Genomic DNA, 24,820 nt, shown 5'->3' on the forward strand with positions numbered 1-24,820 from the left:
TATGCTGCAAGACCTTTGAAGCAGCACCCTCCACATTGCAACTAGCCCCTTGGCCTACTGGCACCACATGTAGCTAAATCTGCATCATTGCGGAATCTAACCCTTCCTTCTAACATGGATTAGCATTTTTCCAGCCTGAATGTATTTTCACATGAGATTAGAGATTGGCTTGGTAGGTAAGAAGGGAAGTGTTCTAGTTTCATGTTTGTTGCTGTGATAAAACATCCTGATCAAAAGGGGAAAAAAGGTTTAAAGACCTTTAAAGGAAGACAGACATACTTGGTTTACAATTCCAGGTTTCAGCATCACTGAGGGTAAGTCAAGGCAGGAACTGAGGCTAAGCAGCTAGACATATCATGCTTACTGAAGAGCAGAGAGAACTGAGTGTACCCATGCTGCCTCTTCACTCCTTCTTTTTAAAGATTTGTTTATTTTTATTTATATGAGTATACTGTAGCTGTCTACAAACACACCAGAAGAGGGTATCAGATCCCATTACGGATGGTCGTGAGCCACCAAGTGGTTGCTGGGAACTGAACTCAGGACCTCTAGAAGAGCAGTTAATGCTCTTAGCCACTGAGCCATCTCTCCAACTCCTCTTTACACCTTCTATTCAGCATTACCTGTAACCAATGAACTCGGCTCAAGCCAAAGAAATGCATGGAACAAAGAAATGCAAGGACCATGGAAGATGTTGTTGACTGGCAGATGAACAGGATGAAGATCAGCTACCTTTTCTATAACATTGAGGACTACCTGCCTAGACAATGTTACTGCTAGTAGTTAGGCTAGACCATTCTCAATTAACAATCAAGACAATGCCCCACAACAAAAGCATCAGAATAATCTGAACTAAAAATTCTCTCATTGATATTATCTTTGCAGATTATTCTAAATTGTGTCACAGAGTACGAGATAAGCAGATACTAATGAAAGAGAATGTAATATTTTAGGAGTAATCCAGTACATTGCCTTTATGAGAAGGTTTGGTCTTTGGTAAGAAGTAGCCATTTATGTAGTGTCAAAGAACTCTAGGGAAGTTGCCCAGAAGTTACAATGCACCAGCTTAGATATACCGTTGACACATTAGAGATCTCAGTACTTCTCAATCAGGGCCCTGCCCTAAACTTAACTGACTACCCAAGGTTAATAGCTTTCCATGGAACTTGACTACCCTTTAAAAGGTAATTCTGGGGCTGGCCCTAGACTGTTTTGCCTTCCATATGCAGGAACTGGGAGCCTTTCATAGGCTGGCAGAGAGGTCCTTCTGACTTTCTTATTTCACTTCAAATTAGCAACTAGTCACCATCAGGTTTTCTGTTTCCCCAAAAATAATAGTAGTTAAATACATAGTTCTGATATTGTTTTTCTTAAACCTCTGAGCAGCCTCTCCTGAACCCTGGGTGACCTATAGTGCTCCGTCCATCCCCTAGTGAAGGGTATTTAATGTTTGAAGGACATTACTTGGTCCATTCCCAAGGACCCTAACGTCATCTACAATAACTATTTTCCAGGACAGTGAGTTGAATGATAACCTCATAAAAATTTATCTGTCTTCTCACAACTTGTAAATGTGATTTTATTTAGGAAAAAGACCTTGCAGATAAAGTAAGGTTTAAAATCATTAAATGAGATCACTCTAAATAACCATATGGGCCTTAAATCCAATTGCAGTTGTTCTTTTCATAAACACATAGAACAGAAACAGGAATAAAGACAGCGACAAACATGACCGTGATGTGGCTACAAGCCAAGGACAGGTAACAATCACTGGCAAACTGCAGGAGCTAGAAGAGAAAATGGCAAATTTTTCAAACTACAGAATGCAATGATGTTGGATTTGTAGTGAAAATATTGTACGTATATACAAAAGAAACCTGCGTGAACTTTGTAAGTAAACAGATAAAACTAGAAAATATACTGAGTGAGGTAACTCAGTTCCAGAAAAACAAGTATCATATGTTCTCTTGTTTATGATTCTTGTTTGCAATCTTTAGATATGAGTATAACCTAAAGGAACAGGAACCAGAGAATTTCTAGAGAAGCTAATGGTGGGCTACAAATAATATGGAGGGAGAATAAAGAAAGTGTGAAATGTCAAAAGTGGAGGGAGGGGAGCAGTACAGAGGAAAACAGAGGACGCAAGGATAAAAAAGCATGAAATAGTCTCAGAAAAGACACAGGGGATTATATTATTTTATGTTTATCTGAAATTAAATATAATATATGTAAATATATTTAAATGAAGTTATACAACTTGGGGTGATATTATCCCAAGGGCAGGGACCAGGCATAAAAATATCTCCTTTAAAGATATTGTTCAAGAGAGTCCAAGAAACTCCAAAACAATATTTGCTATTGTACTTGGTTACTTTCCAGGATTTAAAGAAACCAAGTATTCTGGACACAGGACTTGAAGGCATTGATCTGTATCAATCATCTGGAAGCTACCTCTGAGGGCTTGTTTCACAGGATTTGTAGTTAGTATGTAAGCTACCAAGGCAGAGGGTAATAATCATGAGTGTTGTCCAGCTGTGAAGCCTGTGATTCACAACAGTGACCAGCATGGCATGTACATGCAAAGGTGCAATAATGACACTCATATCTTTGTGGTAACCAACAGTTGTCTAAGTGGATACAAGGCAGATTCAGCAAGAGGAAATGATACTGATAAGGACATGCAACCTACAGAGAGCCTACTGCTGCCACTTTCCCAAATACTCAAATAACTGTAGCTCTCACACTTCATCAACTAAACAGAGATGATTACAGAAATCCACAATTGGTCAATATTCAGAGAACAAGTGACCATAGAATACCTAGCCCCAATTAATACATCAATAATAAAACCCTATACCTATGACTCAGGAAACACCCTGGAAGAGGAGGCAAAAAGGCTGTGTGAACCAAAGGAGTCAGAAGTCTTTGAGGGAAATCATCTAGATATGACAAAAAAACTATAGCCATAAAATCTTAACTGGCCTGGAGGTTGACAACACAGTTTTACCAGACAAAAATGTGAAAAACGAAATTCATAAGGCTTACACTTATAGAACTACAAGCAACTAATGACTAGTAAGAAGCTGAGAATCCATCTTCTCCAGGTATAAACCCCTCTAATTGGTTGCTTGATATGAAATGATCAACCTAAAATATATAAGATGCCATGAATTAGGGAGTGAAAGGAGGGACATGAAGAGGTTGGGAGAAGAAAACAGAGGGGATATTATGAGACTACAGTATAAATATAGGATTTTTATTATTTTAATGAAAAGGCTCTGTAGTTAAGAGTGTATACTTTTCTTGCGTAGGACCCCAGTTTGAATCCTAGAATCTCAGAGTGCTTACCACTGTCTATAACTTCCCAGAAGTTCTGATGCTTTATTCTGTTTCCCTGGGCACCAGATTCATTTGTGCACATCCACAACATGTACATATAATTTTAAAGGAATTTTTAAGTATTCTGTATTAAACAAAAAAACACATGATAAACCTAATTACATTTCTTTTAGATTCAGTATTATATTACCTACTTAAAACAAAAAATTGTAAACTAATTTTAAGAAACATACTGACAAGTCTGTTTGTCTTTGTTATGACTATTGTTCTGAGTAGACCTGGAGCTAACTGATGTTAGAGGATGAAATAACTGTCGTTTTCTTAGTCACACAGTGACCCAATGTTTCACACCAGAGGCTCTTTCCTTATTACCACAGAACGTAAGACAGGGCTGTCTGTTGCAATGAGGACAATTCCCCAGACTAAGGAAGCCACAGAAAGTCATAAGAACACTGAATGCCAGTATCATCATGTGTTTATCTAAGAGGCCTCATGGCCAATTTGGTCATGCTGCTGTTCCCCATTGCTCCTTTGTGGCTGGTTCATTCACAAAGACACTGAAAGGTCAGATGTCTCATTGGAGTTGGCGACAATGAGTTGATCCCTGTCTTCACATCACCCAGCCTATCATCTGAGTGCTGAGCCAGTCAGATACACTCACTGGACCATTACTTACAATTCCCACTGGCTTCTCTTCTTGCCTTCCTTCTCTTTCTGTCTTCCCTATTCTTGTGATTACAAAGCATATATCTATATAGTAAATCAGATTATTAAGGAAAGTTTAACATGTTTTATGCAGTAAACAGCTGGTTAGCAACTTAACCATCTTATACCTACCAAATAACTATGAAAGCCTTATTTTCTACATTTGGCATGCTGTCTAAATAAAAAAGGGAGCAAGCTTTCATATTACCTAACCCTAACAATGTTGATGCGTGAAAATACCAGTAGAATCAATCTAATCATCTAAATTATATTTCTTATATAACCAACTGTGTGATTCCAGTAATTCAATAGAGTTAATGATCAAATCACTGGGGGGAGGGTCTAATTCAACACAGAGACAATCAACTTACTTGCTATTAAAAGATGTAATTATCTGTTTGATTGTATTACAGTAATAGTTACACATAGGATCTAGTCAAACACACAGGGAAACTGAGGGCCTTCTAGTCCCATCATTTACAACAACAATCTCTACATATAAGGCATTCTAAAAAGAGGTTCTTGGGTTCATATTTAGTGGTTCTGGTGTAAAACAGACAATAAATATTATTTTTGAATCTAAAATTGCTGATCTTGGCTCAGCCTTGACCCATCTGTGGGTTTCCTTTTAAGTGCTGTATCCAGCCAGACATATGTCTGAATGTATCATAATTAAAGAAGATCACTGATTAAATCTTAAATAATTCATCTCTAAGCACAAGCAAATGATTCAATAGTTCTTCAGAAATGGGCATCTCCAATAAAGAGAATAGGTATATCACAATAAGAATGAATATTATAAAAGTATGTGTTTCTATGTGACACATTGTTCTTACTCTAATTTCTACCACTTTGGCATGACAAACACAACTAAACATTCCCACTAAAATAAAAAAAGTTGATCAATATGGAGTGGGAATGTTTAGATTTTTGTATTTTTTTGCAATCAAATCAAGTAAATGTGAGAGAAGAGACTATTTTATGGTATCTTAGTGACATTTGTAAAGAAGAAAGTAGCCATCAGCATAGGTACAAACCCCAGAGTATCACCTCCAGGCTTGGTGTCCAACAGTATCTTGGAGTATAAGAAAAAATTTAAAATGAGTGCCCAGTCAGAATCATAAACTCTCCAAAGTGCATCCTTATTAGTAGAGCTTGAGTGTTCAGAATGAAGGAGCCAAAATAAAAGTTTCTAAAATTGATAGGTAACCTCTCATAATATTTTACATCTTTGTAAGTGTTTAATCCTGTAAATAGAATGAGCTGAGAATCAGCTCCCCAGAGCACAGTGTGCCTGCTGTGCCCTATTGGACCAATCGAGCTCCTCCAATATTAGGAAGTCTTTGAGAGACTCTAAAGAGAAAGCATGGGGATATAAAGCTCCAGACTAAATTTTTTCCTTGCTTCTGATTTCCTATCTGTTATCAAACACCATGGCATATTAAGAATAAGTTGAAAAATAAACCCCAAACAGCAAAGCAATCCTGAGGGGGGAAAAATTACTAGAAGTATTGTCATTCCAGACTACAAGATACATTAATGGAGCTTTAAGAAGTGCTGGCACAGAAACAAACATGTAGATCAAGGGAAGTAAATAGAGGGTACTTGTATATTCATCCATCTGATATTTGATAAAGTGGCAAAAAATACTCTGGAGCAAAGGCACAATCTTCAAAAATGGAGTGTGGGAAAACTGATGTCCACATGCAGAAGAGTGCAATTAGACCCATGTCTATTACCCTATGTAAAAACTAGATCCATGTGCATCAAAGACATCAATTTCAAACATGAAACACTAAAACTATTAGCTGACAACACAGGCAGTACCATACAAGATATAGGTGTAGGAAAAGATATTCTGAACAAGACTTCATTTGCCAAATAATTAATGCCAACGACTGACAATTTTAAAATAAGAAGACTTCTGCACAGGTAGAAAAATGATACATGAAGAACTCCACAAAATAGGAAAGAATCCATATCAGTTATACATCAGTGTGTGTGTGTGTGTGTGTGTGTGTGTGTGTGTGTGTGTGTGTGTGTGTTTCTTTCTTTCTATTCTCTTTTCAGTCAGAGCGGTTGTAACTGAACAGACCTAGCAAAATGTATCTGGCTGTGCTAGCGTTCTCTGTCACCAGGAATTTTAGAGGTTCCTTCCTCTACACAATGTTTGCATCTTGAAGGCACACTGAAGACAGGCTCTTGGCACACATGCAAAGCAGTCTGTGCTTTGTGGAAGATATGGTCTTTAACCTCAGGTTGAACTAAAATGCACTGGACATTTTAAGAGTGGGCTGTGACCTCTTGGGGTCACTAGGGATGGGGATCTGCCTGGCAGTTGCTGGCGGTTTGATTGAGCTCCAGTGCTGATTTTCAGAATCTGCTCACAGTGTGGCCAAGTTAAACACATTGTCTTTTCATCTCTCCTCTCCAGCCAGCCTCCATCCTCAGGTCTTCAGTCATCCCTTGGTCCTCTGGACACTCTCCAACTTGTTGACAAATCCTCCAATCTTCATTTAAAACTGCTTCTTAATTTCTTCCCGATGGTATCACATACAGTTTCCTCAACATCAGCGTTTTATTCTCGTTCTGCCCACACAGTGAGATGAATGCAGCAGTGGAGGGACAAAAGAAAGGCTGCAGAGACTTGCAAAACACAGACATGTGAGCCGAAAAATAAAATTCATGGGCAGTCCATAAACTCCATTCAGTCACGGTTCATATATTTGTTCTCTCCCATTTCTTTACACATAAACATTTTAACCAAACTTAATTTTGTGCCAAGTTCATTTTCTCGTGTTGCTGTTTTCCACAACAAATATTTTATCCATGAGAACCATACTACCTTCATTATAATAAAATATATACAGTAAAAATACAATGTAATATTTAACAGTGTTTGTGTCTTTTTTCAACGTTTTCACTATTGTTAAATAATTGTTATTTTTTCCCTCCATACTTAGTTGATTTTGCTATCTTTCAAAATAGAACTCTTTTAAACACAAAGGCCAACATCTGCAAAGGAAAAGAAGGCTAGCAAGATGACTCAATGGATAAAGGCATCTCCCGTCAAGCATGTGACACCCTGAGTTTGAGCACCAGAATCCACAGAGTAGACAGAAAAACCTGACTCTTGAAAGTCATCCTCTGACCTCTTGCTCTACATACATGCACATGTATGAGCATGCACACGTATGTGCACTCACACACACAAAACAGTTAAATAAATAAATAAATAAATAAATAATAAATAAATAAATAAATGTAAAATATAAAAATGAGATAAAACAAAGAGCACAGCATAGTTCCTGACAGTTCCACGGTGCTTCTTCTTCATGAGGCTTATAGTCAATAAAGTTTTATGCTGCCATCACTGAGCTCTTCTGACTTTAAATCAACTCTCTCTCTTAGCTTTAAGCCATCACCTTATACATGATCAGGCTGTGGTGCATTCATGTGTCTGCTTTGCATTTTCCTATTCTTCCCTCCTTATCCGGAATGAAAGGCTTTTTAATTATGATAAACTATACAATCCAAAATTTTCTATTTTTAACCAGCTTAGTGTGTATGATTTCAAAACTTTAAGCACATTTCCTTACATGGTTGTTCTTGGGTTGCACTAAATTCATAGATCAAGTAACAAAGAAATGCTGTCAGGAAGTATTGAGTGTATTAAGTTTCCTTGCCCCTAAATCTGTTAGCTCACATTCCACTGACTTCTCTGATTTCATTCATCAATATTATCTTTCCTTTTTTATTGAGGATTTTGTATATGCATATAATGGATTTTGATTCAATCTACCCTCCCCTTTGATTCCTCTACTAGCCTCCAGCTACTAGAATTTTTCTCACAAATTGATGTGTTCTCTCTCTCTCAATCTCTCTCTCCCAGCCCCTTTCTTTCTCCCCTACCCCTCCCTCCATTGCACACATTTATTGCTGTCTGGGCAAAGGTGTGAGATCATGTGCTACAGCATGAGGAGAAGTTCAAGAGCCACATTCCAAAAGAAAACTTACTCTCCCTTCCAATCATCCAGCAATGGCCAAGAGCCTCTCAGCTACCAGGGATACTTTGTAAGCCCCTCCGCTATCCAGGTAAGGAATTTGGTTGACAACATTGTGCAGAGATTTTGAGAATACACTCATAGATGCTTTGCACTCATTAGCAAAATAGCTCTGGCATGTTGAGCAAATTGTTTGTTTGTTTGTTTGTTTGTTCATTTGTTTTTTGCCACAGATATCAAATACTTCTGGCTCTTATAATCTGGTGTTCTTTTCCACAGTGATCCCTGAGCCTTGGGGCAGGGGGTTATGATATAGATGTCCCACTCAGAAGTGATCAATCCACTGTGTCATATTCTGTGTCATTGACCAGTTATGGGTCTCTCTGTTATTGTCATCTACTGCAAAAAGAAGCTTCTTTGATTAGGAATGCACTAATCTATGGGTATGAAGACAAGAATTTAGAGAGAAGCTTGACACTATGTTTACTTATCAAAATAACAGTTCTAGGTTCTCCCCTAGGGCCAGTGACCTACATAGCAATGGGATTATTTCATCCAATTAACCATATCAAGTACAAGTTTGTCTTGGAGAATAGGCCTAAAATCTAATCATAAAGTTATCGATTGCCTCTATAAAATTCATGCTTCTATTGCAATGGACATGTCTTGCCCAGTCATCAGTATTGTAGCTCGCAGGATCCACGGTTAGCTAAGATTGCATTATAGGTTCTCCTTATATAGTACATTTGTTTCTTCTGTCAGAATTGTATCTAAGTATGACACTACTTATTTAAATAATGTATATTTATTTCATATTTAACTTGTAAAAATATCTAGGATTACTTTTCTGATTTTTCATAGCTTTTTATATAAATCCATATCATCTAGAAGTAATAACAATGTTATTTCTTCCTTTCCAAACTCATTTTTTCTTCTTGTCTCATGAAATTAGCCAAGACTGGCAATGATGTTGAAGGGTGATGGTATGGGAGTCCCTTGCTTTACTCTTTATGTTACTGGTAAAGTTTCTAATTTGCATCAGTGCACAATATGCTAGCTAGAATTTACAGCTAGTGTGTGCTGAATTTTTAAAGGCTTTTTCTACAGTTATTGTATGATATTACTTCTTCAATGTACTAGTGTGATACATCATAGTAATTACTTTTTAATTATGAGCCAGCCTTCTCTTCTCAGGCAGGATAAATCCTACTGCAGTACATACCTCTTTGTCTATATTGTTAGTTTTGATTAACAATATTTTTACTGGATAATTCTCTTTTTTATGATGAGTATGTTTATTTATTTATTTATTAACAATGACACAATTTAGAGTTATTTCATGTTTCAAGTCATTTGATATTCAGGAACTATGGATTAATATTCCCAGGTATTTTCAGAATTATGATATTTTAAATATACTCCTAACAGCCTTCACACTCATAACTTGAATAGCTAACATTCTTGTTTCAATAATAAAATACACTAAGCATAGCAGTATTCATAAAGAATATAAGTCTGTGAGGTTTAACAAGTGATCAAAAAACAGACTTTTCCCCTTTTTAATTCTAAATAATAATCCATTTTAGTATCGACCACAGCTTTATTCACTCGTTCAGCGTTAAACATTTAATTTGCTTCTGTGACTATGATATAAATAACGCTTCAGTGAGCATGGGCGTGCAGACACCATTTAGAGATACTTATTCAAATTCCTCTGGCTTCTGAGCTATGACTAGAAAGTTGGATTTATTTCCTTATATGTAGAATTAAAGGGATAGAATATGTATGCAACTTCACAGAATTTTGTAAAGGAAAATATTTTAGAAAGCATTTAGCATATTTTATTTAATGAAAGAATGAGGTTCCAAAAGATTTAGGAATGTGTTTAAGGTCAGCCAAGTATTAAAAAGATAGGCTCAAGGCTCAGAGTCAGAAAGAAGTTGAGTTCCTGCATGTAAGAAAATATTTTAAAAAAATAAATGAAGAGAATAGTTCAACTATGGTAGAATTTGAAAGGATAAAATATTTACAGAGAAATTTATCCTAATAGTAAAATAGTAAGTAGTTTAACTACATATACACAAAACTACAATTCTTCTGATGGGGAAATACTGACACATAAATAGATGGCATTCTGTATCCATTGATTTGATAATTAAAATAGCATATTAAGGGGACTATAGACACCCCGAGAAAAATTTAGCATTGGATCTGTAACATTTGATCTCCACAATCATTTGATCTCCACAATCAAAGTTCCATTCACTCACTCCTATACTGTTTGTTAACATAGAGGTAGCTGTTTTACAGGAACATCAATTCGCATCCTTAATAGCTGACCCTTGGCAAACGCAGGTGTTTTTGCTACTTATAATAACTCTTACATCCTGCACTACACCTCACACACTGATGTATGTATGCATGCATGCATGCATGTATTATATATTATTATGCCTATGTGTATATAAATGTTTGTGTGTGTGTGTATATATATATATATATATATATATATATATATAGAGAGAGAGAGAGAGAGAGAGAGAGGGAGAGAGAGAGAGAGAGAAAGAGAGAGAGAGAGAGAGAGAGAGAGAGAGAGAGAGAGTAGGTTAAAGATAAATTAAAATAAAACAATTAAAGAGGGCATAAGCCAACCATCTTTTAGAGGCAGTGGCAGATAGCAAATAGGAGAGAGTCACTAAAGATGTATATACATTGATTGTTAAACAAGGTGTTTTATGGATATCAATATTTATATTCAAGGACATATTGATGAAATATGGAAAATATAATGCATTTTCTTTTTTAATTGGCTATTTTACTTATTTATATTTCAAATGTTATCCCCCTTCCCAGTTTCCCCTCCACAACCCCCTCATCCCGTCCCCCTTCACCTGCATTTATGAGGGTGTTCCCCGACCCAACCACCTATTCCTGCCTCAGCAACCTCGCATTACCCTACACTGGGTCATCCAGCCTCCATAGGACCAAGGGGCTCCCTTCCCATTGATGTCAAATAAGGCAATCCTCTTCTACATATTCAGTTGGAGGCATGGGTCCCTCCATATGTACTCATTGGTTGGTGGATTAGTCCCTGAGAGCTTTCGGGGATCAGGTTAGTTGATATTGTTATTCTTCCTATGGTGTTGTAAACCCCTTCAGCTCCTTCAGTCTTTCCCCTAAATCCTCCATTGGGGTCTTCATGCTCAGTCCGATGGTTGGATGCAAGCATCTTCATCTATATTGGTCAAGCTCTGGAAGAGTTTCTCAGGGGACAGCTATACCAGGCTCCTGTCATCGAGCACTTCTTGGCATCCACAATAGTGTTTGGGTTTGGTGTCTGCAGATGGGATGGATCCCTAGGTAGGGCAGTCTCTGGATGACCTTTTCTTCAGTTTCTCCTCCACTCTTTGTCCCTGCATTTCCTTTTGACAGAAGCAATTCTGAATTCATATTTTTGAGATGGGCAGGTGGCCTCATTCCTCAACCAGGAACCGTGCTTATCCACTGGATATGGTTTCTACAGGTTCTATCTCCCCTTTCTTGGGTATTTAAGAAAATTTCATCCCTGTTGGGTCCTGGGAACCTCTTGGGTCCCTGGCATCTGGAACTTTCTAGTGGCTACCTGTAGTGTCCCATCCCCTACTGCTACATACCTCCTTTCAAATTCCTGACTCTGTACTTCTCCCCATCTGCTCCCACATCTGATCCTGCCCCCTTTCCCCTCCCCCTCCTCTCTTCCTATGTCCCAGATCCCTCCCTACCTCTACCTTCTAAGATTTTCTTCCCCCTTCTGTATAGGACTGAAGCATTCACACTATGGTCTTCCTTCTTGGGTTTCATACAGTCTATGTGTTGTATCATGGGTATTCTGAAAATTTTTGACTAATATCCACTTATCAGTGAGTACATACCGTGTGTGATCTTTGTGACTGGGTTACTGCAGTCAGGATATTTTCTAGTTCCATCTAGTTGCCTGCCAATTTCATGAAGTCATTGTTTTTAATAGCTGAGTAGTATTCCATTGCGTAAATGTATCACATTTTCTGTATCCATTTCTCTGTTGAGGGACATCTGAGTTGTTTCCAGATTCTGGCTACTATCAATAAGGCTTCTATGAACATAGTGAAGCATGTGTCCTTGTTATACGCTGGAGAAGTTTTTAGGTATATGCCCAGGAGTTGTATAGCTGAGTCCTCAGGCATAACTATTTCCAATTTTTCTGAGGAGCTGACAGACTTATTTCCAGAGTGGCTGTGCCACCTTGCAATCTGACCAGCAATGGGAGAGTGTTCCTCTTTCTCCTCATCCTTGCCAGCATCTGCTATCACTTGAGTTTTTGATCTTAGAAATTCTGACTGGTATAAGGTGAAATCTCAGAGTCATTTTGATTTGTATTTCCTTGATGACTAAGGATGTTAAACATTTCTTTAAGTGCTTCTCAGTCATTGGAGATTCCTCAGTTCAAGAATTCTTTGTTTAGCTCTGCAACCCCATTTAATTGGGTTATTTGGTTCTCTGGAGTCTAACTTCTTGAGTTCTTTGTATATTTTAGATATTAGCCCTCTATCAGATATAGAGTTGATAAAGAATTTTTTTCCAATCTGTGGGTTGCTGTTTGGCCATATTGGCAGTCTTCTTTGCCTTACAGAAGCTTTTCAACTTTATGAGGTCCCATTTAGCAATTGTTTATTTTAGAGCATGAGCCATTGGTGTTCAGTTCAGGAAATTTTCACCTGTGCCAATGTGTTCAAGGTTCTTTCCCACTTTCTCTTCTATTAGATTGAGCATATCTGGTCTCATGTGGAGGTCCTTGATTCACTTGAACTTGAGCTTTGTACAAGGTGATAAGAATAGATTAATTTGAGTTCTTCTATATGCTGACAGCAGTTGAACTAGCACCATTTGTTTAAAATTCTGTCTTTTTTCCACTGGATGATTTTGGCTTCTTTGTCAAAGATTAAGTGACTGTAGGTGTGTGGGTTCGTTTCTGAGTCTTTAATTCTATTGCATTGATCTTCTTGCCTGTCTCTGTATCAATATCATTTGGTTTTTTTTTTTTTAATAACTATTGCTCTGTAGTACAACTTGAGGTCATTGATGGTGATTCCTGAGTTCTTTGATTGTTGAAAATATTATTAACTATCCTGGGTTTTTTGTTATTCAAGAGGAATTTGAGAATTGCTCTTTCTATCTCCATGAAGAGTTGATTTGGGAGTTTCCTGGGGATTGCATTGAATTTTACTTTTTAGAATTTAAAGAAAATGAAGATACAATATACTCAAACTTATGGGACACAATGAAAGCAGTGCTCAGAGGAAAACTCATAGCTCTGAGTGCCTCCAAAAAGAAATTGACGAAAGCATACACTAGCATACACTAGCAGCTTAACCGTACATCTGAAAGCTCTAGAACAAAAAGAAGCAAATACACTCAAGAGGCATAGATGGCAGGAAATAATCAAACTCTGGGTTAAAATCAACCAAGTAGAAACTATACAAAGAATCAACAAAATCAAGAGCTGGTTCTTTGAGAAAATCAATAAGATAGATAAATCCTTAGCCAGACTAACCAGAGGGCACAGAGACAGTATCCACAACAACGTCTCCTATTTTCTTTACTCCTCAGATACAATAAATTGCTATTGTTAATCACAAAAAGGGGGGGAGATGTAACAACAGAAACTGAAGAAATTAAAAAATATATCACCCAAATGTTCAAAGAGAAAATCAGCATAATTCTCTTCATCATTGCTCATCCAAATACAGTGGGTTGCCACAATAACCACTTTAGCATTGCACTGCTTCGTTGCTGTGTTTAGGTGCCTAATCTCTAAAATAAGAATCGTAGTGGTACCTCTTCCTGTAGATCTCTATGGATAAAATAAAATAATACTCAGAGAGACGCTTCTCTTCGCATAACAAGAACTCAGTAAATGATATTTATTGATCATCAATTCAATGCTAGAGTCCTTTGTTTATTAGACACTGCCATTGCTGCCTTTAATCCTTTTACTAACTCTTTACCACAAATAGTCTCAAAAACCTTAAAATTCAGAAGGATTAAGAAACTTTGCAAATTCATTTTTGTCTTTGATCCAAAGTCTCCAGCACCTTTATCCCCTCAGTCAAAGTTTATTAACATTTATCTATTCTCTACTCTCAAAAAGTTGAAAATTTTTCTAGCCAATTCTGTCTCGCTGCCACAAACCACATACTTATTCATTCTTCCTCCTGACTCACTGCCTCCAATAGGTGACAAGTTGGCACCCTGACTGGAGGTTCTGATGCTCCTCATCTCTCAGTTGATGAGAACTTCTGCAATTCTGACTCTCAATCTCAGCCTCCTGTTTTCCTGGGGCCTCCTGTTTTCTTCACAGACCTTGTTTGCTTTGGGCAAGCCTAAACTGTTAGTGAGTTAATGTCCTTAGGAAGGTTTCCAACCTATGACAGATGAGACTCGAGAAATAAATAAACTCACCTCTCCTAATTTGATGGGAGAACTATCAATGTAATCTATAGTGTCCTGGCAGGACACAGTCTCAGTTCTACCATGGTAATCTGATAATTTTCCATTTAGCCCTTGATTCTGTCCTTCTTCCACTTGCCTGACATATGAGCTTATTTCTATGCTTCCCCAAATTAATTACCCTCAAATCATAGTCTCTGATATTGCTTCTCAGAGACCCAACTGAAGGTAACTCCCCATTTCCAGTCAAGACCTGAAATTCATTTTCTTTCAGTTGAATAATCGCAATAGTGCCCTGGCTTTTCTCTCTCAGCTACAATCTTGCCCTTCAAATTTTTCCTTCAAAGAAAGATTCCTGAAACATAAATGATTTCTGCCTTCCCTGGCATGAAATTTGTTATAGGATAAAATATACACTATTTGGCAAGGTTACATGGCCTTTTGTGCTCTCATGATCCAGATTACCCTTCTATCTTCACTTCCCACATGTCCCTGATACCATCCTCTGCTAAGCTCACATGAAAAGATATACACTCTTCAGATGCAGCCTGCTATTCTAATCAACTATACATTACAAAATACTTAGCATGTCTCATCCATTCAAAAAACCCATATCTGTCATCCTCTTCCACTTCAATGAGGTAGAAGAACATTCATTCTACATATAACTAATAGGAAAATCATATACCTCTACATCTGTGGTAAACATGCTAGGTCAGCTCTAGGTTAAGGAACAAGCTAGATAATAAATACAAATAGTCAAGGAAAAGCAAGGCAATAAACAAAGTCCTGTGAACACTGTTTCTAAGGACTTATCAGGATGACCAAGATATCTGAGCCTACTTCTCTTTCCTAGCCCAAAGTCATATACTTTCCTGAAGCCTGTTTTTTTTTTTTTTTTTTGTTCTAGCCTAAAATCAGATCCATGCCTGAACTTACTTTCCAGTCCTGGCCCTCTATCAGATTACTGCCTGCAGCCTACTGCTTTGTCTGGGCCCAATGTCAAATTTCTGCCAAGCAGCCCCAAAAGCTCTCCACATCAACCATAGAGCAGGTACTTTGGTCCTGTAGTGACAAAGCTGAGCACATAAATGTGAGAAATGCACCAGGTACTAAAATTCCCACATGGGTAGGTTAAGTACTGAAGCCTGTTCTTGTCCTGTTTTAGTGTCCTCCCTAATAACAGGGTAGAAATCTCTGTGTTCTGCTGCTGTGACACACAGGTTTCATCATACAAATGTGGTGGGTTTGCAATCTTCATGCATTTTGATGCATAAAATATTAGGACCACTTTCATTGTCAGGAAGAGAGCCCATCTGCTTCTCTGTGTTCCAGAGGGTTAATCGTAACTCAGAATCTCTTCCATTCCACCCCATAAAGCTCTTACTCCTTTTTCCATGATCAAAGACAAAAAAGGAAAGAACGTCTAGAGAATATAAAAACAAGAATTAAGATCACTCTGATAAACGTATCACAGAGAGGGATGACAAGAAGCAATGGGTGTAGTAGGAGGTGGGAGAAAACTTGCTTCATTTCTTCTCTGAAAACAGAGGAAGAATTCCATGGGTGTGATGTATTTTAGTCTCTTTGTGTTGATCAGAACCACTGTTAAAATGAGCTTTAAAATTGCATCAGTATACTGAAATTTAGACAATGCTTTTGTCTAAAGTTTTGGAAAGACATTTTCATGAAGGACAAGAAAAGCAGAAAGTCAGACAGTGAAAACCAACAAACACTTGCAACCAGGGTGAGAATACCACTATTACTGCCCCAGCCTCCTTCTTTTGATAAAAACAATTTGGCTTTGATCCTCAGCTCACTTCTTAAATAAATCCCCAAACTCTCAGGTCTCAATATGCCTGTACTATGGGTACCTACAATAGATCAAGTCCCCCTTTCCAAGCTTCACACCTTCCACTGCCTCCTCACAGATACCTTTCCCATGTTGTGCGTCAAACTTTTGTCATGAACTTGGTTATGTTTCTGTTATTTAGATTTTTAAAACAAACAAACAAACAAACAAAAAACAGCTGTTATGAAACTGAAATTTATTATTACCCATTGCTCCTTTTTGGTAATTATTTAAAAATCTACCCTCAATGGCCTCTATATGAAAACTTCAATTGAATTTTCTGCCTAATCCTAGGTAATAGACATGTAATGGATTCTAAGTAATGCATTTTTATATATTCAATTATTAAAAGCTAGAGAGTAAACTCAGGGCCTCCTGCATGCAATAATTTTAAAAGTCTTAACTCTAGAGTCAAAACATTCAAAGATTTAATCAAACCACCAAATTCATTCCATATAAGATCTTTCCTCCTGGTCTTGAGAGCCTCAGCCATAGGTAATGTATACATTTTTCTTCTCACACTGACATTTCCACCTCTACTGTCTCTATACTTTTTTCATGGGGTCAAATGCTCAGGAGTGGTCCAAGTTTACGGGAGTAAATTATTAAAGGCTCTCCTGGTGGCTCCTGATGAGGAGTAACTTTGCAGTTATGCCTGAGATACAAGTGAGGCTTCTTTCATTCTCTGATGTCATTTCCTTTGTTCTCTGGAGTTTCCAAGGAGGTTAGTGCTACAACTGCATTGATCCTAAGTTATGTGTTCTGAGTAGAAATCTCTAGAGATCTGGTATTAGCCTCCAACTTCTTACTGAGGGTTCCTTTATGACCCAAATGCCAATGGCAGGCTTTGCTCTCCCTCTGTGTTTCTGCATGCTGATTTTTCTCTGTTAGAAGAAAATCATTCTGTGGGAATACAGCAAACATCCTTGACACAACAAGTGCTGAGGTCACAGGCAAAATCCATCATAGAGTTTGCATCATATAACTGCAAGCATTCAAACCATTAAACATAAGCCCTCCAACTCTCCCAGACATACTTAGTAAATCACCAGCTCCCCAACAACTCACAGAAGCCTCTTGTTCAGCTTATGAGTCAAAGGGGAGCTGCCAGTGTTTACTTGGTATCTTATTCCTCAAGATCATACTCAACTCAAAAATGAGGATAGAAAGAGACCTCTTAAAAGATCTTCATCTATCTGCTGAGACTTACAAGGGTTCATACCTCTCTTGTGCCTGTGATCTTTTCTGACACATTTTTTTAACCAATCAAAAAAACAGAGACCCAGAGAGGAAAAGAATTAGTTCAAAGGCATTCAGTTGAGGAGTCAATTGATGACTTGCAATCTGATCTCCAGTTCTGTGAGTTTAAAATCTCATCTATGATGGCCACTGGGCATATGGTTAAAATGTTTCCTTTCTGACATCTTTAATATTTTTAAGGTAATTGAGTTCCTATCTGATCAACAGACATTTGGACTTGCTTTGTCTACTCCTTCCTTTTCTAAAAGATCACATTGTGTCCTATGATTCAATACCGAAGTTCCAGTGATACACTGACCATTACCAGGATTTTCAAGCTTATTATTAGCATCTTCCCAGTGCCTCCCTACCAACCCACACTATTGGAACCTGCATTTGAAAAAGTATATTAAGTTTGAAAAAATACTTTATATGTTAATTCTTGCCAGCTAAAAATATTGTTCCAGGTCATTCTTGCAGACAAGTATCAAGAGAAAAGTATTTGCAAGACCAGTAGCTCCATATCAAGTTCTAAAAGATGTATTAATCTGTTCAAGCAGTGGGGGAAAGCCACATCAGTTATAGTAGGCACAAATGCAGTCACTGATTGATTAAGTTTCTAGCAATCACCTGCCATTACACATGCTCTGTAGTCTTCTGCACAGGTCAAATAAGAGAATTAAAGGGAGGTGGGGTAGACACTTTTCATGTCCTTGCTAGTGGAACTAAATTCTTTAATCTTTCCAGGAATGAGAGACTGATTTCACTTCACTATTTCCCTAGTACAGGCAGCTCCAATGGATTCTCTTTGGATTTTCCAACTATAATGGTCCTCACTCCACAGGCCATGGGACCAGTGTGGAGATTCTCCCAATCTCTGAGTATATCTATCCCATGTATGCATTCTAGAATGGGAAAAGAACTACAAGATGAGTTCAGGAAGCTACTGGACTCCCCCACTGAAAGAGTCAGACCTTGGCTAAAACTCATTGATCCCCTGACCTCCATAAGCCCTTGATTTATTTGGAGGACCATGGCCTTCTTTGGGGTTTCCATTATCAATGCCAATTCAGAGCCAATATCTAGAAGGCCCCCAAAAGTTTGATTATTTACATTTCCTAATGTGCAGCTACCATTAAAAAGTACCTTTTGTAAATATGGGATAAAGATTAATAATAAATCTTTGTTATATTGTAGCAAGGTACTTCCTTGAGGAGATCTGGCCTCATCTTTATTCAAATCATGCATGTCTAGAAATTTGTTAAGGAGTATGATTCTCTGTTGCTATTATTTAAGGTAGCCCTTGGTCCATGATTTTTGGAATATTTCTTCTTAAACAAATGCAGTGAGGACTTAGTAAGCTTCATATATATAATATATTTCATTTCTGAAAGCACTATGATTAATTAGCCAGACACAAAAGTCTATAGATGTCAGATCATGTTGTTTTGGGAAGGATTATAAAAGATCTTTGGAACTTTAGTCTGGGAAAGCCCTCAGTATTAAGAGCTCAGTGAATAGTTCTAGAGAAGTCTGAAAGATTAGAATGTTGAGCAGTAGAGATGATGGAGGTCAGGCTTGTAAAGTTTCCAAGGGAAGCAAGGATGCTACTGGAGCATTTGTGAGGAATCTGTGCTATTTGGTCAGCTGGAGGTAAAGAATCAATTGTGTTTAATAAGAGAACAGAATGATTAAGGTAAAACCTTTGCTTTGCTGGGACAATGGATTATGATCAGCTAGGGCTGAAGAATCAGTTACATTTAAGAAGAGACTAACATTATTAAGGTGAAATCTTCTGGTAAGTGTTTCCTCTGAGTCAACACACAAAAGGTATGAAGGGGTCTTGGAAAGTAGCTGATTCTTCACATTGTGAGATTCCAGGAGAGGCCATTGGTGAAGGGACAGCCTCAGGAGAAGTCAAAGGCACAGGATTAGAGTCATATAGAAAATTTAAGGCACCATGAAGAAAGCCCAGACAGCTACTGGTGAGTTGTAGCAGAAAATCCCAGCATTTTGGAAATGCCAGAACCATGGGATAACCACCAAGAGCAGTTGTTGTGGTGGAGTGGAGCCAACTGAAGTCTAAAAAACAAGTTGTGTGTGTTGCAGAGGACAGAACCAGATAAATTACCCAAACCCCTTGGAGAAGCCCAGAAAATTATGAGTGAATAGCAGATATTGGACACTGAGTTGTTTATGCTGTTAGAGTTTGGTTTTACTTTGTTCTGATTATGGTTATGTCCTGGTCTTTCTTCTTGAAGTGATACAATATTTTATTTATTTTTTTAATTTATCAGTGCCCACAGTTAAAAGACTTCAAAGTTTCAAAAAATAAATTTTGGGATTTTTACAATGATTTTAGATGTTAGGAGATTGGCTATTTTTTCTTTCTAAAGAAACAACTTTTAAAGTATTTAAATTTTAAAGCTGTGGGAGTTTTTAAGTTCGCAAAATGTTTTATATTGTGATTTTGTTATTAATCTGTAATCTTGGGGATGAACAAGAAAGGCAAGGTTGTTGCTTAACAGTGATATGTTTTTGTGTCAATTTGGCAAGGAGTCAGTTGTGCCGTTTAGTTTTATGTCAGCTTGACACAAGCTAAAGTCATCTGAGGGGAGGAAGCCTCAACTTAGAAAATATCTTCATAATGTCAGGCTATATATAGGCAAGATTGTAGGGTATTCTTTTAAATTAGTGACTGACACAGGGTGGGAGTGCCCATTGAGGGTGGTGCTACTATTGAGATGATGGTCCTGGGTTCTGTATGAAAAATGGCTGAGCAAGTCATAGGAACAAGTCAGTAAGCTGCAGTCCTCTACGACTTAAGTGTCAGCTCCTGCCTCCTGGTCCTTGTTCTTTCTTCCTTCACTGATCAACTATGTGGAAGTATAAGCCAAATAAGTCATATCCTCCTCAACTTGTTTTTGATCATTGTAGTAATAACAACCTAAACTAACACACACACACACACACACACACACACACACACACACACAGAGAAAAGTAAATAATGTAGTGAAATTTAGATCTCCCTTCCTTTGGAACTCACCAGATCTCAGGCTACTTCTTTACTGTGAACTCCACAGCCACCCTATCTTAGAAACCCAAATAACCTACCTTCTATTTCTTGCCTAGCCTCCTATAAATCAAATCATCTAAAGCACCATAGCTCCTTCCCAGGAACGGCCACCTCCTCCAGGCCCCTCTACCTCTCTTAAGACCTTCTCAGATCCAAACCCACTTTCCACCGGAGATTCTTCAGTTGACCCATATAACCAAGAGACCCAACCACAACCTTCTTTCAGGATACACTAGAGTCCTGCCAATAGCCTCACTGGTACTCTCTAATTTTCCAGTCTGGTCTTGAGAATCAGGACCAGTCTACACTACCAGGGGGAACTTGTTCCAAAGTCTTTGATTACACTGCTGTAAGTAGGCATCAGAATGTCAATGAAAAGCAGAAGACCTGGGATAAAGACTTTATGAAAATATAACACTATAGATAGTGCATAAATAATATCTTCAGTAAATCACGGGAAAAAACTCACCAAACCAAAGAGACATCCCTCTAGATAAAAGAAGTCTGCAGAATAACAAATAGACAAGACTAGTAAAGAAATTCTCCAGGACATAAAACAATAAAAACACAGAGTAAAGGAATGGTATTGAAGCCGAAAGAGAAAAGGGTCAAGTTATTTACAAGGACAGACCTAACAGAGTAACTGCAGCATATTTGAAAGAAGAGCCTGGAAAAATGTATTTGAAATTCTAAAAGACCACAGTTGTCGACCTAGACTATTATTCCCAGAAAAATTATATATTAAAATTAAAGAGGAAATAAAAGTGTTTTATGAAAAATAAAATTTAAAAACAGGCACAATGGTTCTCAACCTTTCTAATGCTCCAATCCTATAACACTGTTCTTCATGTTGTGCTGAGCTCAAACTATAAAATTACTTTCATTGCTACCTCATAACTGCAATTTTTCTACTCTTATAAATTGAAATGTAAATATTTTGGAAGATGGAGATTTGCCAAAGAAGTTATCACCACAGGTTGAGAACTGCTGGATTAAAGAAATACATGATGATGAATCCCGACCTCCAGAGAGTACTAGAAAGAATAATTCAATCTGGAGAAAGCAGTAAACATAGCTGAGAGGTCAAAGAGAACAGATGAGCAATACCAGGACAGATAATCAAGAAAGATCTTGATCACAGAATCAACAAAATAACAGGAATTAGCATATGCCTGTCAATAATATCTCTGAATATTAATAGAATGGGATCAGAAAACATTACAATCTATTGTCCACTGCCTCCAAGAAATACACTTCACTATCAATGATAGATACCAGATTAGATTAGAGTAAAAGGGTAGAATAGGTTATTTGAAACAAATAGAACCAAAAGAAACAAAAAGAAAGGGAGAATACCAATTAATAAAATTAAAGATAAAAAGATATACAATAGAGACTTGGTAAATATTGAAAATCAAAGATATAATTTAAAAGATCTATTTTCCAACAAATTGTAAAAATATTTTTTAAAATAATAAATATATATTATATATTTAATTTAATAATATATATTTAATATATAATAAAAATTAATAGATATATATGACCTACCAAAATTAAATGTAGATAAAGAATTTAGATAAATCCATATTATTCAATGTGATAGAAGACGTAATGAAAAAATCAATAACAAAAAAAGCACAGAGGTAAATAGATTCAACACAGAATTCCACTAAACTTCGAGACTTCACACTCATACTCCTCAAAATATACTCTATAAAACAGAAAAGGATGAAAATTTTATCCCCAAGTTCTTTCTACAAATCCAGTATTACACTGGTACCCAAACCAGATAAAGACTCAAGCAAAAGGAAAATTATAGGCTTTCTAATGAACATAGATACAAAATAAATTTTCAGCAGAATACTTACAAACTGAATTCAAGAAAGCATAAAAACATTACCTACCAGGATCAAGTTGGCTTCATTCCAGTGATACAGGAATGAATCACATGCATAAATCAATAAACATAACCCATCACACAATAGACTCAAGTACAGAAACCATAGGATCATCTTGTCAGATGCAGAAAGGACCCTTAAATAATTCAACATTTCTTCATGATAAAAGTCCTAGAGAATATATAGACAGATACCGGAGACATCCTTCAATTTAGTAAATACAATATACAGTATGCCCACATGCATTATTATCCTAAATGGAGAAAAATTCAAAGAATTTCCATTAAAATTAGAAACAAGATAAGTTTACTATTCTCTCCTCTCCTTTCCTGTTCAATATAGTGAACAATAAATTTTTGCTAGAGCAAAAAGACAAGGAAAAAAAACAAAGAAAAAAGAAATAGCATATCTTAGCCTGCAGATAAGTTTCTATCCATAAAATATTTTAAAGACTTTACCAGAAAACTTGTACCACTTATAAGCATGTAAAACAAAATTAACTCAAAATCATTAGCCTTTGTGTTATAATACTGGCATGCTAAAAATGAAAAATCAAGGAAGCAATAGCATTCACAATAACCTAAAATAATATCACAGAATAAATAGAACCAAAGAAGTTAAAACTTGTACAATCAAAACTTAAAGGAACCTAAAAATCAGAAGTAGATATAGAAGATAGATATATTTTCCTAGCTTTTGGATTGATAGAACTGATACTGTGAAAAGATCCATACTTTCAAACAAAATCTACACCTTCAATTCTATTTCCATTAAGATTCGAACATAACATTTCACAGAAATTGAGAAAATAATCTCAAAATTTATATGGAAACAAAAATGACTTAGTATGGCCCAAATAATCCCAAAGAACAAGAAAAAAAAACTTGCCAGTGGTATCACCATCCCTGATTTCAAGTTATACTACAGAGATAGAGTAATGACAATACCATGGTGCAATGTAAAAATGAATGTGTTAGCTAACTAGATACAATGAGGAGTCACATATAAGTCCACACTCCTATAGACACCTGATTATTGGCAAAGAGGTTAATAGTACACAACAGAGAAAAGACATCATCTTTTCTAAATGCTGCTGGCCAAAGTGAATATCTACATGAAAAAAAAATAAAAATAATTACTTACCTCTTACGCAGCTTTTAAATCAACTGTAAATGTATCAGGGGCATCAATATAAGCCCTGATACCCTGAATCTGATAGAGACAAAAGTAAGTAATATGCATGAACTTCTTAGAAGAGAAAAAAAATTATAAGTATAACCTCAGTAGCTCAGGCATTAAGACCAACTAATAAATACAATTTTGTAAAAACCTAATAGCATCTTGACATCAAGATCATCATCACTTGAATGAAGAGGTTGCCTGCAGAGTGGAAAACAATCTTTAAAATCTATGCATCACCAGCAGTGACTTAGTATCTAGAACACATAAAGAACTCAAATAAAGTAAATATTATGAAAAAACAACTAAAATATTGGATATGGACTTAAAGAGTTCTCAAATGATGAAATACAAATGGCTAGTAAATTTCCATAGATCCTTAAACATTACAGTCTTTTTCCAGTGCTTTTAGTCATCCTCCAGAACATGACAGTAAGAGCCTATTTTCTAAAGATACCACATACTTGAAATATAGAACATGAAGAAATCAAGTTGGTACTGGCCTGGAAGTTTCATTTCTATTGCCTAGCTATTATATTGCTGGAAGGTCCTGCACAGAAAAGTAACCAAACTTACTCATCTTAACCCTGCAAGCTATAACAACCGGACTGCCAACATATGTCCACTGATGTAATAATGACATGAATGTTATTGATGTAGCTAACTACTTTCTTATTGAATTTAAGACTTGCCTAAAACAAGAAAAATCATATCTGCCACTGTTGCCAGGTCCAAGAACCTGTGGCTAGACAGGCCATAGGCCCTGAGGGAGAGTCTACTGTGGTTCTGTGTTTCGCCCCGCTGTTGGGCAAAATGCAGAGATTAGTTAGATTGCATTTGGGTGCTGGGCTCGAGGGAAGCTTAGATACACTGCTCGGGGGTGGGAAAATGCAGCCCAGGATGTGAAAGGCTGAAGCTGGGGTTCCCCGACTTGTGTGTATCCAGTCACCACTGGAAAACGTGCAGAGGAGTCAGAGGAGTTGGGAATGGAGGGTCAGGGGCTACTCAGGCCTGTGGTGAGGAGCTCAGAGGCAGGGGCTCCCAAACTCCTGAACAT

At 37.1% G+C, this 24,820-nt stretch overlaps 1 long non-coding RNA gene across 2 annotated transcripts in view; it reads left to right on the top strand.

The window, feature by feature from the left end:
• LOC143443343 (uncharacterized) overlaps window positions 1–24,820 on the top strand; it is a 217,428-nt gene that overhangs the window by 106,244 nt on the left and 86,364 nt on the right. For both annotated transcript variants that reach the window (XR_013112230.1, XR_013112229.1), the window contains exon 3: window positions 7,937–8,139. This is a non-coding gene — a long non-coding RNA (uncharacterized LOC143443343). The remainder of the gene's footprint in view (window positions 1–7,936; window positions 8,140–24,820) is intronic.

This window comes from Arvicanthis niloticus, chromosome 8 (genome assembly GCF_011762505.2).
Source record: "Arvicanthis niloticus isolate mArvNil1 chromosome 8, mArvNil1.pat.X, whole genome shotgun sequence".
Taxonomy (NCBI): domain Eukaryota; kingdom Metazoa; phylum Chordata; class Mammalia; order Rodentia; family Muridae; genus Arvicanthis; species Arvicanthis niloticus.